Below are 18,108 nucleotides of genomic sequence, written 5' to 3'. Positions count from 1 at the left end.
CTGACCCTAAAACAACCCTAACCCTGGGCCCTGGCCCTAACCCTAAAACAAACCTAACACTGGGCCCTGGCCCTGACCCTAAAACAACCCTAACCCTGGGCCCTGGTCCTGACCCTAAAACAACCCTAACCCTGGGCCCTGGCCCTGACCCTATAACAACCCTAACCCTGGGCCCTGGCCCTGACCCTAAAACAACCCTAACCATGGGCCCTGGCCCTGAGCCTAAAACAACCCTAACCCTGGGCCCTGGCCCTGACTCTAAAACACTAACCCTGGGCCCTGGCCCTGAGCCTAAAACCCTAACCCTGGGCCCTGACCCTGATCCTAAAACCCTAACCCTGGGCCCTAGCCCTGAGCCTAAAACCCTAACCCTGGGCCCTGGCCCTGAGCCTAAAACCCTAACCCTGGGCCCTGGCCCTTACCCTAAAACCCTAACCCTGGGCCCTGACCCTGATCCTAAAAATCTAATCGTGGGTCCTGACCCTAAAACAACCCTACCCTGGGCCCTGACCCTAAAACAACCCCAACCCTGGGCCCTGACCCTAAAACAACCCTAACACTGGGCCCTGACCCTAAAACAACACTAACCCTGGGCCCTGACCCTAAAACAACACTAACCCTGGGCCCTGACCCTAAAACAACCCTAACCCTGGGCCCTGACCCTTAAACAACCCTAACCCTGGGCCCTGACCCTAAAACAACCCTAACCCTGGGCCCTGACCCTAAAACAACCCTAACTCTGGGCCCTGACATTAAAACAACCCTAACCCTGGGCCCTGGCCCAAATTGTAATGAGGTCTGTTGGGCAAAATTCCATATAAGCATAGTATAAATTAATAAAGCAAATCGTGATAAATTAGTACGATTCACTTTCTGGAGTTTCTGACAATAAAAGTAAGGAAAATGCAGAACACAAAGACAGAGAGTAAAAAGAGAAATTAGGAAAGCTTTCTTCATGTTTAATAGGAAGACACCGGCCGTGTTCGTGCAGCGGCAGTATGTCGTGACATGACATACCTTGGAAAGAAGTTAACAGATGAGGAAGTTGATAAAAATCATCAGAGAAGCAAAATACTGGTAGCGACACTCAAGGAAACCACGAAATTTCCATAACTTATGTCAGCAAAGTGGGAATATTGTACAGTGTGTGTTGAAGTTCCTATACAACATTGTTAATCTGCCCTTTGTTTGTTTGTAAGGAATGTATATACTAAAAGTTCTTCTTGCTGTCAAAAGAATATATGTGAATAAGTCATTTTAACTTATTCTTCTGTTTTTCTTTTATCTTCCTGCCATCATCCCACAGCCTTACTTTAGAAATTTTTTCTTTAGAAAATTGAACAATTGCTCCTTGTGGTGGCACATACCTCGAGGATGGGAGGCAGGGGTGGAAGGGTCACTTGAGGCCATTAGTTTGACACCAGCCTGGCCAACAAAGTGAGACCCCATGTCTGCAAAACAATTTAAAAATTAGCCAAGTATCGTCATGTATACCTACAGTCCCAGCTACCTCAACTTACGGAGAAAGTTCAGGGCCTGGAGAGAAGGCTGGGCGGCAGGAGCTGGGTCTAAAGAGGCCATTGTAACGATGGAGCTGTGCCTGTGGAGGCTGTTGTGAGGCAGTAGGCTCATCTGCGGAGACTGCCGTGAGGTAGGGTATGGGCCTCAATAGGCCATTGTGAGTCATGAGCTTGGTCTGTAGAGGCTGACTGGAGAGAGTTCTGGGCCTGGCGAGGCTGCCGGGAGGTAGGAGCTGGGCCAAAAGATTTAAGCACATTTACGTTTATTAGGCACTTCATTTCCATTATTACACTGGAATATATAATAAAATAATTATAGAACTCACCATAATGTAGAATCAGTGGGCGTGTTCAGCTTGTTTTCCTGAAACTGGATGGTCCCACCTGAGCGTGATGGGAGAAAGTGACAGATCAATAGGTATTAGATTCTCATAAGCACAGCGCAACCTAGATCCCTCACATGCACGGTTCACAACAGGGTGCGTTCTCCTATGAGAATCTAATGCTGCTGCTCATCTGAGAAGGTGGAGCTCAGGCGGGAATGTGAGCAAAGGGGAGTGGCTGTAAATACAGACGAAGCTTCCCTCACTCCCTCACTCGACACCACTCACCTGCTGTGTGGCTCCTTACGGCTCCATGGCTCAGGGATTGGGGACCCCTGCTCAAGTGCATCCAAAGCGACCCTTCCCACACCAGTCTTCATAGTAGTCAAGGGCAGCAACCACTTAGCTCCCAAGGCATGTGCCTCAGCTGGCATTACATCACAATCAACAGTAAGTGGTAGCTTGAGTCACTGTGAGGTCACTTCCTGGAAATCACCCAAACCCTGGGCCCTGACCCTAAAACCCTAACCCTGGGCCCTGACCCTAAAACCCTAACCCTGGGCCCTGACCGTAAACACCTAACCCTGGGCCCAGGCCCTGACCCTAAAACCCTAACCCTGGGACATGGCCCTGAGCCTAAAACCCTAACCCTGGGCCCTTGCGCTGAGCCTAATACCCTAACTGTGGGCCCTGGCCCTGACTGTAAAACCCTAACCATGGGACCTGGCCCTAAAAGAACCCTAACCCTTGGACCTGGCCGTGACCCTAAAACAAGCCTAAACCTGGGCCCTAGCCCTGACCCTAAAACAACCCTAACCCTGGGCCCTGGCCCTGACCCTAAAACACTCCTAACCCTGGGCCGTGGACCTGACCCTAAAACAACCCTAACCCTGGGCACTGACCCTAAAACAACACTAACCCTGGGCACTGACCCTAAAATAACCCTAACCCTGGGCCCTGGCCCTGAACCTAAAAAAAGCCTAACCCTGGGCCCTGGCCCTGACCCTAAAACAACCCTAACCCTTGGACCTGGCCCTGACCCTAAAACAACCCTATCCCTGGGCCCTGGCCCTGACCCTACAGCAAGCCTAACCCTGGGCCCTGACCTTGAAACAACCCTAACCCTGGTCCCTGACCCTGAAACAACCCTATCCCTGGGCCCTGACCCTAAAACAACCCTAACTCAGGGCCCTGATCCTGAAACAACCCTAACACTGGGCCCTGGCCCTGACCGTACAACAACCCTAAACCTGGGCCCTGGCCCTGACCCTAAATCAACCCTAAACCTGGTCCCTGGCCCTGACCCTTAATTAACCCTAACCCTGGGCCATGGACCTGAGCCTAAAACCCTAACCCGAGGCCCTGGCCCTGAGCCTAAAACCCTAACTCTGGGCCCTGACCCTAAAACAACCCTAACCCTGGGCCCTGGCCCTGACCCTAAAACAAACCTAACACTGGGCCCTGGCCCTGACCCTAAAACAACCCTAACCCTGGGCCCTGGCCCTGACCCTAAAACAACCCTAACCCTGGGCCCTGGCCCTGACCCTATAACAACCCTAACCCTGGGCCCTGGCCCTGACCCTAAAACAACCCTAACCATGGGCCCTGGCCCTGAGCCTAAAACAACCCTAACCCTGGGCCCTGGCCCTGACTCTAAAACACTAACCCTGGGCCCTGGCCCTGAGCCTAAAACCCTAACCCTGGGCCCTGACCCTGATCCTAAAACCCTAACCCTGGGCCCTAGCCCTGAGCCTAAAACCCTAACCCTGGGCCCTGGCCCTGAGCCTAAAACCCTAACCCTGGGCCCTGGCCCTTACCCTAAAACCCTAACCCTCGGCCCTGACCCTGATCCTAAAAATCTAATCGTGGGTCCTGACCCTAAAACAACCCTACCCTGGGCCCTGACCCTAAAACAACCCCAACCCTGGGCCCTGACCCTAAAACAACCCTAACACTGGGCCCTGACCCTAAAACAACACTAACCCTGGGCCCTGACCCTAAAACAACACTAACCCTGGGCCCTGACCCTAAAACAACCCTAACCCTGGGCCCTGACCCTTAAACAACCCTAACCCTGGGCCCTGACCCTAAAACAACCCTAACCCTGGGCCCTGACCCTAAAACAACCCTAACTCTGGGCCCTGACATTAAAACAACCCTAACCCTGGGCCCTGGCCCAAATTGTAATGAGGTCTGTTGGGCAAAATTCCATATAAGCATAGTATAAATTAATAAAGCAAATCGTGATAAATTAGTACGATTCACTTTCTGGAGTTTCTGACAATAAAAGTAAGGAAAATGCAGAACACAAAGACAGAGAGTAAAAAGAGAAATTAGGAAAGCTTTCTTCATGTTTAATAGGAAGACACTGGCCGTGTTCGTGCAGCGGCAGTATGTCGTGACATGACATACCTTGGAGAGAAGTTAACAGATGAGGAAGTTGATAAAAATCATCAGAGAAGCAAAATACTGGTAGCGACACTCAAGGAAACCACGAAATTTCCATAACTTATGTCAGCAAAGTGGGAATATTGTACAGTGTGTGTTGAAGTTCCTATACAACATTGTTTATCTGCCGTTTGTTTGTTTGTAAGGAATGTATATACTAAAAGTTCTTCCTGCTGTCAAAAGAATATGTGTGAATAAGTCATTTTAACTTATTCTTCTGTTTTTCTTTTATCTTCCTGCCATCATCCCACAGCCTTACTTTAGAAATTTTTTCTTTAGAAAATTGAACAAGTGCTCCTTGTGGTGGCACATACCTCGAGGATGGGAGGCAGGGGTGGAAGGGTCACTTGAGGCCATTAGTTTGACACCAGCCTGGCCAACAAAGTGAGACCCCATGTCTGCAAAACAATTTAAAAATTAGCCAAGTATCGTCATGTATACCTACAGTCCCAGCTACCTCAACTTACGGAGAAAGTTCAGGGCCTGGAGAGAAGGCTGGGCGGCAGGAGCTGGGTCTAAAGAGGCCATTGTAACGATGGAGCTGTGCCTGTGGAGGCTGTTGTGAGGCAGTAGGCTCATCTGCGGAGACTGCCGTGAGGTAGGGTATGGGCCTCAATAGGCCATTGTGAGTCATGAGCTTGGTCTGTAGAGGCTGACTGGAGAGAGTTCTGGGCCTGGCGAGGCTGCCGGGAGGTAGGAGCTGGGCCAAAAGATTTAAGCACATTTACGTTTATTAGGCACTTCATTTCCATTATTACACTGGAATATATAATAAAATAATTATAGAACTCACCATAATGTAGAATCAGTGGGCGTGTTAAGCTTGTTTTCCTGAAACTGGATGGTCCCACCTGAGCGTGATGGGAGAAAGTGACAGATCAATAGGTATTAGATTCTCATAAGCACAGCGCAACCTAGATCCCTCACATGCACGGTTCACAACAGGGTGCGTTCTCCTATGAGAATCTAATGCTGCTGCTCATCTGAGAAGGTGGAGCTCAGGCGGGAATGTGAGCAAAGGGGAGTGGCTGTAAATACAGACGAAGCTTCCCTCACTCCCTCACTCGACACCACTCACCTGCTGTGTGGCTCCTTACGGCTCCATGGCTCAGGGATTGGGGACCCCTGCTCAAGTGCATCCAAAGCGACCCTTCCCACACCAGTCTTCATAGTAGTCAAGGGCAGCAACCACTTAGCTCCCAAGGCATGTGCCTCAGCTGGCATTACATCACAATCAACAGTAAGTGGTAGCTTGAGTCACTGTGAGGTCACTTCCTGGAAATCACCCTAACCCTGGGCCCTGACCCTAAAACCCTAACCCTGGGCCCTGACCCTAAAACCCTAACCCTGGGCCCTGACCGTAAACACCTAACCCTGGGCCCAGGCCCTGACCCTAAAACCCTAACCCTGGGACATGGCCCTGAGCCTAAAACCCTAACCCTGGGCCCTTGCGCTGAGCCTAATACCCTAACTGTGGGCACTGGCCCTGACTGTAAAACCCTAACCATGGGACCTGGCCCTAAAAGAACCCTAACCCTGGGACCTGGCCGTGACCCTAAAACAAGCCTAAACCTGGGCCCTAGCCCTGACCCTAAAACAACCCTAACCCTGGGCCCTGGCCCTGACCCTAAAACACTCCTAACCCTGGGCCGTGGACCTGACCCTAAAACAACCCTAACCCTGGGCACTGACCCTAAAACAACACTAACCCTGGGCACTGACCCTAAAATAACCCTAACCCTGGGCCCTGGCCCTGAACCTAAAGAAAGCCTAACCCTGGGCCCTGGCCCTGACCCTTAAACAAGCCTAACCGTGGGCGCTCGACCTGACCCTAAAACAAGCCTAACCCTAGGCCCTGGCCCTGACCCTAAAACAACCCTAAACGTGGGCCCTGGCCCTGACCCTAAAACAACCCTATCCCTGGGCCCTGGCCCTGACCTAAAACAACCCTAACCCTGGGCCCTGGCCAGACCCTAAAACAACCCTAACCCTTGGCCCTTGCACTAAATCAACCCTAAACCTGCGCCAAGGACCTGACCCTAAAACAACCCTAACCCTGGGCCCTGACCCTGAAACAACCCTAACCCAGGGCCCTGACCCTGAAACAACCCTAACCCTGGGCCCTGACCTTGAAACAACCCTAACCCTGGTCCCTGACCCTGAAACAACCCTATCCCTGGGCCCTGACCCTAAAACAACCCTAACCCTGGGCCCTGACCCTAAAACAACCAAAACCCTGGGCCCTCACCCTGAAAAAACCCTAACCCTGGGCCCTGACCCTGAAACAACCCTAACTCAGGGCCCTGATCCTGAAACAACCCTAACACTGGGCCCTGGCCCTGACCGTACAACAACCCTAAACCTGGGCCCTGGCCCTGACCCTAAATCAACCCTAAACCTGGGCCCTGGCCCTGACCCTTAATTAACCCTAACCCTGGGCCATGGCCCTGAGCCTAAAACCCTAACCCGAGGCCCTGGCCCTGAGCCTAAAACCCTAACTCTGGGCCCTGACCCTAAAACAACCCTAACCCTGGGCCCTGGCCCTAACCCTAAAACAAACCTAACACTGGGCCCTGGCCCTGACCCTAAAACAACCCTAACCCTGGGCCCTGGTCCTGACCCTAAAACAACCCTAACCCTGGGCCCTGGCCCTGACCCTATAACAACCCTAACCCTGGGCCCTGGCCCTGACCCTAAAACAACCCTAACCATGGGCCCTGGCCCTGAGCCTAAAACAACCCTAACCCTGGGCCCTGGCCCTGACTCTAAAACACTAACCCTGGGCCCTGGCCCTGAGCCTAAAACCCTAACCCTGGGCCCTGACCCTGATCCTAAAACCCTAACCCTGGGCCCTAGCCCTGAGCCTAAAACCCTAACCCTGGGCCCTGGCCCTGAGCCTAAAACCCTAACCCTGGGCCCTGGCCCTTACCCTAAAACCCTAACCCTGGGCCCTGACCCTGATCCTAAAAATCTAATCGTGGGTCCTGACCCTAAAACAACCCTACCCTGGGCCCTGACCCTAAAACAACCCCAACCCTGGGCCCTGACCCTAAAACAACCCTAACACTGGGCCCTGACCCTAAAACAACACTAACCCTGGGCCCTGACCCTAAAACAACACTAACCCTGGGCCCTGACCCTAAAACAACCCTAACCCTGGGCCCTGACCCTTAAACAACCCTAACCCTGGGCCCTGACCCTAAAACAACCCTAACCCTGGGCCCTGACCCTAAAACAACCCTAACTCTGGGCCCTGACATTAAAACAACCCTAACCCTGGGCCCTGGCCCAAATTGTAATGAGGTCTGTTGGGCAAAATTCCATATAAGCATAGTATAAATTAATAAAGCAAATCGTGATAAATTAGTACGATTCACTTTCTGGAGTTTCTGACAATAAAAGTAAGGAAAATGCAGAACACAAAGACAGAGAGTAAAAAGAGAAATTAGGAAAGCTTTCTTCATGTTTAATAGGAAGACACCGGCCGTGTTCGTGCAGCGGCAGTATGTCGTGACATGACATACCTTGGAAAGAAGTTAACAGATGAGGAAGTTGATAAAAATCATCAGAGAAGCAAAATACTGGTAGCGACACTCAAGGAAACCACGAAATTTCCATAACTTATGTCAGCAAAGTGGGAATATTGTACAGTGTGTGTTGAAGTTCCTATACAACATTGTTAATCTGCCCTTTGTTTGTTTGTAAGGAATGTATATACTAAAAGTTCTTCTTGCTGTCAAAAGAATATATGTGAATAAGTCATTTTAACTTATTCTTCTGTTTTTCTTTTATCTTCCTGCCATCATCCCACAGCCTTACTTTAGAAATTTTTTCTTTAGAAAATTGAACAATTGCTCCTTGTGGTGGCACATACCTCGAGGATGGGAGGCAGGGGTGGAAGGGTCACTTGAGGCCATTAGTTTGACACCAGCCTGGCCAACAAAGTGAGACCCCATGTCTGCAAAACAATTTAAAAATTAGCCAAGTATCGTCATGTATACCTACAGTCCCAGCTACCTCAACTTACGGAGAAAGTTCAGGGCCTGGAGAGAAGGCTGGGCGGCAGGAGCTGGGTCTAAAGAGGCCATTGTAACGATGGAGCTGTGCCTGTGGAGGCTGTTGTGAGGCAGTAGGCTCATCTGCGGAGACTGCCGTGAGGTAGGGTATGGGCCTCAATAGGCCATTGTGAGTCATGAGCTTGGTCTGTAGAGGCTGACTGGAGAGAGTTCTGGGCCTGGCGAGGCTGCCGGGAGGTAGGAGCTGGGCCAAAAGATTTAAGCACATTTACGTTTATTAGGCACTTCATTTCCATTATTACACTGGAATATATAATAAAATAATTATAGAACTCACCATAATGTAGAATCAGTGGGCGTGTTCAGCTTGTTTTCCTGAAACTGGATGGTCCCACCTGAGCGTGATGGGAGAAAGTGACAGATCAATAGGTATTAGATTCTCATAAGCACAGCGCAACCTAGATCCCTCACATGCACGGTTCACAACAGGGTGCGTTCTCCTATGAGAATCTAATGCTGCTGCTCATCTGAGAAGGTGGAGCTCAGGCGGGAATGTGAGCAAAGGGGAGTGGCTGTAAATACAGACGAAGCTTCCCTCACTCCCTCACTCGACACCACTCACCTGCTGTGTGGCTCCTTACGGCTCCATGGCTCAGGGATTGGGGACCCCTGCTCAAGTGCATCCAAAGCGACCCTTCCCACACCAGTCTTCATAGTAGTCAAGGGCAGCAACCACTTAGCTCCCAAGGCATGTGCCTCAGCTGGCATTACATCACAATCAACAGTAAGTGGTAGCTTGAGTCACTGTGAGGTCACTTCCTGGAAATCACCCAAACCCTGGGCCCTGACCCTAAAACCCTAACCCTGGGCCCTGACCCTAAAACCCTAACCCTGGGCCCTGACCGTAAACACCTAACCCTGGGCCCAGGCCCTGACCCTAAAACCCTAACCCTGGGACATGGCCCTGAGCCTAAAACCCTAACCCTGGGCCCTTGCGCTGAGCCTAATACCCTAACTGTGGGCCCTGGCCCTGACTGTAAAACCCTAACCATGGGACCTGGCCCTAAAAGAACCCTAACCCTTGGACCTGGCCGTGACCCTAAAACAAGCCTAAACCTGGGCCCTAGCCCTGACCCTAAAACAACCCTAACCCTGGGCCCTGGCCCTGACCCTAAAACACTCCTAACCCTGGGCCGTGGACCTGACCCTAAAACAACCCTAACCCTGGGCACTGACCCTAAAACAACACTAACCCTGGGCACTGACCCTAAAATAACCCTAACCCTGGGCCCTGGCCCTGAACCTAAAAAAAGCCTAACCCTGGGCCCTGGCCCTGACCCTAAAACAACCCTAACCCTTGGCCCTGGCCCTGACCCTAAAACAACCCTATCCCTGGGCCCTGGCCCTGACCCTACAGCAAGCCTAACCCTGGGCCCTGACCTTGAAACAACCCTAACCCTGGTCCCTGACCCTGAAACAACCCTATCCCTGGGCCCTGACCCTAAAACAACCCTAACTCAGGGCCCTGATCCTGAAACAACCCTAACACTGGGCCCTGGCCCTGACCGTACAACAACCCTAAACCTGGGCCCTGGCCCTGACCCTAAATCAACCCTAAACCTGGTCCCTGGCCCTGACCCTTAATTAACCCTAACCCTGGGCCATGGACCTGAGCCTAAAACCCTAACCCGAGGCCCTGGCCCTGAGCCTAAAACCCTAACTCTGGGCCCTGACCCTAAAACAACCCTAACCCTGGGCCCTGGCCCTGACCCTAAAACAAACCTAACACTGGGCCCTGGCCCTGACCCTAAAACAACCCTAACCCTGGGCCCTGGCCCTGACCCTAAAACAACCCTAACCCTGGGCCCTGGCCCTGACCCTATAACAACCCTAACCCTGGGCCCTGGCCCTGACCCTAAAACAACCCTAACCATGGGCCCTGGCCCTGAGCCTAAAACAACCCTAACCCTGGGCCCTGGCCCTGACTCTAAAACACTAACCCTGGGCCCTGGCCCTGAGCCTAAAACCCTAACCCTGGGCCCTGACCCTGATCCTAAAACCCTAACCCTGGGCCCTAGCCCTGAGCCTAAAACCCTAACCCTGGGCCCTGGCCCTGAGCCTAAAACCCTAACCCTGGGCCCTGGCCCTTACCCTAAAACCCTAACCCTCGGCCCTGACCCTGATCCTAAAAATCTAATCGTGGGTCCTGACCCTAAAACAACCCTACCCTGGGCCCTGACCCTAAAACAACCCCAACCCTGGGCCCTGACCCTAAAACAACCCTAACACTGGGCCCTGACCCTAAAACAACACTAACCCTGGGCCCTGACCCTAAAACAACACTAACCCTGGGCCCTGACCCTAAAACAACCCTAACCCTGGGCCCTGACCCTTAAACAACCCTAACCCTGGGCCCTGACCCTAAAACAACCCTAACCCTGGGCCCTGACCCTAAAACAACCCTAACTCTGGGCCCTGACATTAAAACAACCCTAACCCTGGGCCCTGGCCCAAATTGTAATGAGGTCTGTTGGGCAAAATTCCATATAAGCATAGTATAAATTAATAAAGCAAATCGTGATAAATTAGTACGATTCACTTTCTGGAGTTTCTGACAATAAAAGTAAGGAAAATGCAGAACACAAAGACAGAGAGTAAAAAGAGAAATTAGGAAAGCTTTCTTCATGTTTAATAGGAAGACACTGGCCGTGTTCGTGCAGCGGCAGTATGTCGTGACATGACATACCTTGGAGAGAAGTTAACAGATGAGGAAGTTGATAAAAATCATCAGAGAAGCAAAATACTGGTAGCGACACTCAAGGAAACCACGAAATTTCCATAACTTATGTCAGCAAAGTGGGAATATTGTACAGTGTGTGTTGAAGTTCCTATACAACATTGTTTATCTGCCGTTTGTTTGTTTGTAAGGAATGTATATACTAAAAGTTCTTCCTGCTGTCAAAAGAATATGTGTGAATAAGTCATTTTAACTTATTCTTCTGTTTTTCTTTTATCTTCCTGCCATCATCCCACAGCCTTACTTTAGAAATTTTTTCTTTAGAAAATTGAACAAGTGCTCCTTGTGGTGGCACATACCTCGAGGATGGGAGGCAGGGGTGGAAGGGTCACTTGAGGCCATTAGTTTGACACCAGCCTGGCCAACAAAGTGAGACCCCATGTCTGCAAAACAATTTAAAAATTAGCCAAGTATCGTCATGTATACCTACAGTCCCAGCTACCTCAACTTACGGAGAAAGTTCAGGGCCTGGAGAGAAGGCTGGGCGGCAGGAGCTGGGTCTAAAGAGGCCATTGTAACGATGGAGCTGTGCCTGTGGAGGCTGTTGTGAGGCAGTAGGCTCATCTGCGGAGACTGCCGTGAGGTAGGGTATGGGCCTCAATAGGCCATTGTGAGTCATGAGCTTGGTCTGTAGAGGCTGACTGGAGAGAGTTCTGGGCCTGGCGAGGCTGCCGGGAGGTAGGAGCTGGGCCAAAAGATTTAAGCACATTTACGTTTATTAGGCACTTCATTTCCATTATTACACTGGAATATATAATAAAATAATTATAGAACTCACCATAATGTAGAATCAGTGGGCGTGTTAAGCTTGTTTTCCTGAAACTGGATGGTCCCACCTGAGCGTGATGGGAGAAAGTGACAGATCAATAGGTATTAGATTCTCATAAGCACAGCGCAACCTAGATCCCTCACATGCACGGTTCACAACAGGGTGCGTTCTCCTATGAGAATCTAATGCTGCTGCTCATCTGAGAAGGTGGAGCTCAGGCGGGAATGTGAGCAAAGGGGAGTGGCTGTAAATACAGACGAAGCTTCCCTCACTCCCTCACTCGACACCACTCACCTGCTGTGTGGCTCCTTACGGCTCCATGGCTCAGGGATTGGGGACCCCTGCTCAAGTGCATCCAAAGCGACCCTTCCCACACCAGTCTTCATAGTAGTCAAGGGCAGCAACCACTTAGCTCCCAAGGCATGTGCCTCAGCTGGCATTACATCACAATCAACAGTAAGTGGTAGCTTGAGTCACTGTGAGGTCACTTCCTGGAAATCACCCTAACCCTGGGCCCTGACCCTAAAACCCTAACCCTGGGCCATGACCCTAAAACTCTAACACTGGGTCCTGACCCTAAAACCCTAACCCTGGGCCCTGACCCTAAAACCCTAACCCTGGGACATGGCCCTGAGCCTAAAACCCTAACCCTGGGCCCTTGCGCTGAGCCTAATACCCTAACTGTGGGCCCTGGCCCTGACTGTAAAACCCTAACCATGGGACCTGGCCCTAAAAGAACCCTAACCCTGGGACCTGGCCATGACCCTAAAACAAGCCTAAACCTGGGACCTAGCCCTGACCCTAAAACAACCCTAACCCTGGGCCCTGGCCCGGACCCTAAAACACGCCTAACCCTGGGCCCTGGACCTGACCCTAAAACAACCCTAACCCTGGGCACTGACCCTAAAACAACACTACCCCTGGGCACTGACCCTTAAATAACCCTAACCCTGGGCCCTGGCCCTGACCCTAAAAAAAGCCTAACCCTGGGCCCTGGCCCTGACCCTAAAACAACCCTAACCCTTGGCCCTGGCCCTGACCCTAAAACAACCCTATCCCTGGGTCCTGGCCCTGACCCTACAACAAGCCTAACCCTGGGCCCTGGCCCTAACCCTAAAACAAGCCTAACCCTGGGCCCTGGCACTAAAACAAGCCTAAGCCTGGGCCCAGGTCCTGACCCTAAAACAACCTTAACCCTGGACCCTAGCCCTGACCCTAAAACAAGCCTAACACTGGGCCCTGGCCCTGACCCTAAAACAAGCCTAACCGTGGGCGCTCGACCTGACCCTAAAACAAGCCTAACCCTAGGCCCTGGCCCTGACCCTAAAACAACCCTAAAAGTGGGCCCTGGCCCTGACCCTAAAACAACCCTATCCCTGGGCCCTGGCCCTGACCTAAAACAACCCTAACCCTGGGCCCTGACCCTGAAACAACCCTAACCCAGGGCCCTGACCCTGAAACAACCCTAACCCTGGGCCCTGACCCTGAAACAACCCTAACCCTGGTCCCTGACCCTGAAACAACCCTATCCCTGGGCCCTGACCCTAAAACAACCCTAACCCTGGGCCCTGACCCTAAAACAACCCAAACCCTGGGCCCTCGCCCTGAAAAAACCCTAACCCTGGGCCCTGACCCTGAAACAACCCTAACTCAGGGCCCTGATCCTGAAACAACCCTAACACTGGGCCCTGGTCCTGACCGTACAACAACCCTAAACCTGGGCCCTGGCCCTTACCCTAAATCAACCCTAAACCTGGGCCCTGGCCCTGACCCTTAATTAACCCTAACCCTGGGCCATGGCCCTGAGCCAAAAACCCTAACCCGAGGCCCTGGCCCTGAGCCTAAAACCGTAACTTTGGGCCCTGACCCTAAAACAACCCTAACCCTGGGCCCTGGCCCTGACCCTAAAACAAACCTAACACTGGGCCCTGGTCCTGACCCTAAAACAACACCAACCCTGGGCCCTGGCCCTGACCCTGACTCTATAACAACCCTAACCCTGGGCCCTGGCCCTGACCCTTAAACAACCCTAACCCTGGGCCCTGACCCTAAAACAACCCTAACCCTGGGCCCTGACCCTAAAACAAACCTAACCCTGGGCCCTGACCCTAAAACAACCCTAACCCTGGGCCCTGATCCTAAAACAAGCCTAACCCTGGGCCCCGACCCTAAAAAAACCCTAAACCTTGGCCCGGGCACTAAAACAACCCTAACCCTGGGCCCTGGCCCTGAACCTAAAACAACCCAAACGCTGGGCCCTGGCCCTGACCCTAAAACAAGCCTAACCTTGGGCCCTGGCCCTGACCCTAAAACAACCCTAACCCTGGGCCCTGGCCCTGACCCTAAAACAAGCCTAAACCTGGGCCCTGGCCCTGACCCTAAAACAACCCTAACCCTGGGCCCTGGCCCTGACCCTAAAACAAGCCTAACCCTGGGCCCTGGCCCTGACCCTACAACAACCCTAACCCTGGGCCCTGGCCCTGACCCTAAAACAACCCTATCCCTGGGCCCTGGCCCTGACCCTAAAACAAACGTATCCCTTGGCCCTGGACCTGACCTAAAACAACCCTAACCCTGGGCCCAGGCCCTGACCCTAAAACACCCCAAAACCTGGGCCCTGCCCCTGACCCTAAAACAACCCTAATGCTGGGACCTGGCCCTGACCTAAATCAACCTTGACCCTGGGCCCTGGCACTAAAACAAGGCTAACCTTGGGCCCAGGTCCTGCCCCCAAAACAACCCTAACCCTGGGCCCTAGCCCCGACCCTAAAACAACCCTAACGCTGGGCCCTGGCCCTGACCCTAAAACAACCCTAACCCAGGGCCCTATCCCTGACCCTAAAACAAGCCTAACGCTCGTCCCTGGCCCTGACCCTAAAACAAGCCTAACCCTGGGCCCTGGCCCTGACCCTAAAACAAGCCTAAACCTGGGCCCTGGCCCTGACACTAAAACAAACATAACCCTGGGCCCTGGCCCTGACCCTAAAACAACCCTAACCCTGGGACCTGACCCTGACCCTAAAACAACCCTAACCCTCGGCCCTGGCCCTGACCGAAAACAACCCTAAACCTGGGCCCCGGCCCTGACCCTAAAACAACCCTAACCCTGGGCCCTGGCACTAAAACAAGCCTAACCCTGGGCCCAGGTCCTGACCCTAAAACAACCCTAAACCTGGGCCCTGTCCTTGACCCTAAAACAAGCCTAATCCTGGGCCCTGGCCCTGAACCTACAACAACCCTAACGCTGGGCCCTGGCCCTGACCCTAAAAGAAGCCTAAGCCTGGGCCTTGGCCCTGACCCTAAAGCAACCCTAACCGTGGGCCCTGGCCCTGATCCTAAAACAAGCCTAACCCCTGAGCCCTGGCCCTGACCCTAAAACAACCCTAACCCTGGGCACTGGCCCTGATCCTAAAACAAGCCTAACCCTGGGCCCTGGCCCTGACCCTAAAACAACCCCAACCCTGGGACCTGGACCTGACCCTAAAACAAGCCTAACCCTGGGCCCTGACCCTGACCCTAAAACAACCCTAACCCTGGGCCCTGGCCCTGACCCTAAAAAAACCCTATCCCTGGGCCCTCGCCCTGACCCTAAAACAAGCCTAACCCTGGGCCCTGGCCCTGACCCTAAAACAACCCTAACCCTGGGCCCTGGCCATGACCCTAAAACAAGCCTAACCCTGGGCCCTGGCCCTGACCCTAAAACAACCCTAACCCTGGGCCCTGTCCCTGACCCTAAAACAAGCCTAACCCTGGGCCCTGGCCCTGACCCTAAAACAAGCCTAACCCTGGGACCTGGCCCTGACCCTAAAACAAGCCTAACCCTGGGCCCTGGCCCTGACCCTAAAACAACCCTAACGCTGGGCCCTGGCCCTGACCCTAAAACACCCCTAAACCTGGGCCCTGTCCCTGACCCTAAAACAACCCTAATGCTGGGCCCTGGCCCTGACCTAAAACAACCCTGACCCTGGACCCTGGCCCTGAACCTAAAACAACCCTAACCCTGGGCCCTGGCCCTGATCCTAAAACAAGCCTAACCCTGGGCCCTGGCCCTGACCCTAAAACAACCCTAACCCTGGGCCCTGGCCATGACCCTAAAACAAGCCTAACCCTGGGCCCTGGCCCTGACCCTAAAACAACCCTAACCCTGGGCCCTGTCCCTGACCCTAAAACAAGCCTAACCCTGGGCCCTGGCCCTGACCCTAAAACAAGCCTAACCCTGGGACGTGGCCCTGACCCTAAAACAAGCCTAACCCTGGGCCCTGGCCCTGACCCTAAAACAACCCTAACGCTGGGCCCTGGCCCTGACCCTAAAACACCCTTAAACCTGGGCCCTGTCCCTGACCCTAAAACAACCCTAATGCTGGGCCCTGGCCCTGACCTAAAACAACCCTGACCCTGGACCCTGGCCTTGACCCTAAAACAACCCGAACCCTAGGCCCTGGCACTGAAACAAGCCTAACCCTGGGCCCAGGTCCTGACCCTAAAACAACCCTAACCCTGGGCCCTGGCCCTGACCCTAAAACAACCCTAACGCTGGGCCCTGGCCCTAACCCTAAAACAACCCTAACCCTGGGCCCTGGCCCTAACCCTAAAACAAGCCTAACCCTGGGCCATGGCCCTGACCCTAAAACAAGCCTATCCCTGGGACCTGGCCCTGACCCTAAAACAACCCTAACCCTGGGCCCTGTCCTTGACCCTAAAACAAGCCTAATCCTGGGCCCTGGCCCTGACCCTAAAACAAGCGTATCCGTGGGCCCTGGACCTCACACTAAAACAACCCTAACCCTGGGCCCTGGCCCTGACCCTAAACCAAGCCTAACCCTGGGCCCTGGCCCTGACCCTACAACAACCCTAACCCTGGGCCCTGGACCTGACCCTAAAACAAACCTATCCCTGGGCCCTGGCCCTGACCCTAAAACAAACGTATCCCTTGGCCCTGGCCCTGACCTAAAACAACCCTAAACCTCGCCCTGGCCCTGACCCTAAAACACCCCTAAACCTGGGCCCTGGCCCTGACCCTAAAACAACCCTAATGCTGGGCCCTGGCCCTGACCTAAATCAACCCTGACCCTGGGCCCTGGCACTAAAACAAGGCTAACCTTGGGCCCAGGTCCTGCCCCTAAAACAACCCTAACCCTGGGCCCTAGCCCTGACCCTAAAACAACCCTAACGCTGGGCCCTGGCCCTGACCCTAAAACAACCCTAACCCTGGGCCCTGTCCCTGACCCTAAAACAAGCCTAACGCTCGGCCCTGGCCCTGACCCTAAAACAAGCCTAACCCTGGGCCCTGGCCCTGACCCTAAAACAAGCCTAAACCTGGGCCCTGGCCCTGACCCTAAAACAAAACTAACCCTGGGCCCTGGCCCTGACCCTAAAAGAAGCCTAACCCTGGGCCCTGGCCCTGACCCTAAAGCAACCCTAACCGTGGGCCCTGGCCCTGATCCTAAAACAAGCCTAACCCTGGGCCCTGGCCCTGACCCTAAAACAACCCTAACCCTGGGCCCTGGACCTGACCCTGAAACAAGCCTAACCCTGGGCCCTGGCCCTGACCCTAAAACAACCCTAACCCTGTGACCTGGACCTGACCCTAAAACAAGCCTAACCCTGGGCCCTGACCCTGACCCTAAAACAACCCTAACCCTGGGCACTGACCCTAAAACATCCATAACCCTGGGTACTGACCCTAAAATAACCATAACCCTGGGCCCTGGCCCTAACCCTAAAACAACCCTAACCCTGGGCCCTGGCCCTGACACTGAAACAACCCTTACCCTGGACCCTGGCCCTGACCCTAAAACACCCCTAAACCTGGGCCCTGTCCCTGACCCTAAAACAACCCTGATGCTGGGCCCTGGCCCTGACCTAAAACAACCCTGACCCTGAGCCCTGGCCATGACCCTAAAAGAACCCTAACCCTGGGCCCTGGCACTAAAATAAGCCTAACCCTGGGCCCAGGTCCTGAGCCTAAAATGACCCTAACCCTGCGCCTTGGCCCTGACCCTAAAACAACCCAAATCCTGGGCCCTGGCCCTGACCCTAAAACAACACAAATCCTGGGCCCTGGCCATGACCCTAAAACAAGCCTAACCCTGGGTCGTGGCCCTGACCCAAAAACAAGCCTAACCCTGGGCCCTGGCCCTGACCCTAAAACAAGCCTAACCCTGGGCCCTGGCCCTGACCATAAAACAACCCTAACCCTGGGCCCTGTCCCTGACCCTAAAACAACCATAACCCT

The 18,108-nt window shown here is 53.4% G+C and overlaps 1 long non-coding RNA gene across 1 annotated transcript in view; it reads right to left on the bottom strand.

Moving 5' to 3' along the window:
* The window catches only part of LOC129525769 (uncharacterized), a 43,278-nt gene extending 30,967 nt beyond the window's left edge, over positions 1-12,311 (bottom strand). Inside the window, exons 1-9 of the long non-coding RNA XR_008670237.2 lie at positions 12,168-12,311; positions 11,883-11,940; positions 11,557-11,789; positions 8,645-8,702; positions 8,319-8,551; positions 5,085-5,142; positions 4,759-4,991; positions 1,847-1,904; positions 1,521-1,753 (exon numbers count right to left, since the gene is read on the bottom strand). This is a non-coding gene — a long non-coding RNA (uncharacterized lncRNA). The remainder of the gene's footprint in view (positions 1-1,520; positions 1,754-1,846; positions 1,905-4,758; positions 4,992-5,084; positions 5,143-8,318; positions 8,552-8,644; positions 8,703-11,556; positions 11,790-11,882; positions 11,941-12,167) is intronic.
* Positions 12,312-18,108: the final 5,797 nt, after the last annotated feature.

The sequence above is a fragment of the Gorilla gorilla genome, chromosome 10 (assembly GCF_029281585.2).
Source record: "Gorilla gorilla gorilla isolate KB3781 chromosome 10, NHGRI_mGorGor1-v2.1_pri, whole genome shotgun sequence".
NCBI classification, from domain to species: Eukaryota; Metazoa; Chordata; class Mammalia; order Primates; family Hominidae; genus Gorilla; species Gorilla gorilla.
The sequence above is the reverse complement of the archived record's forward strand: the minus strand, read 5'-3'. Positions and strand labels throughout refer to the sequence as shown.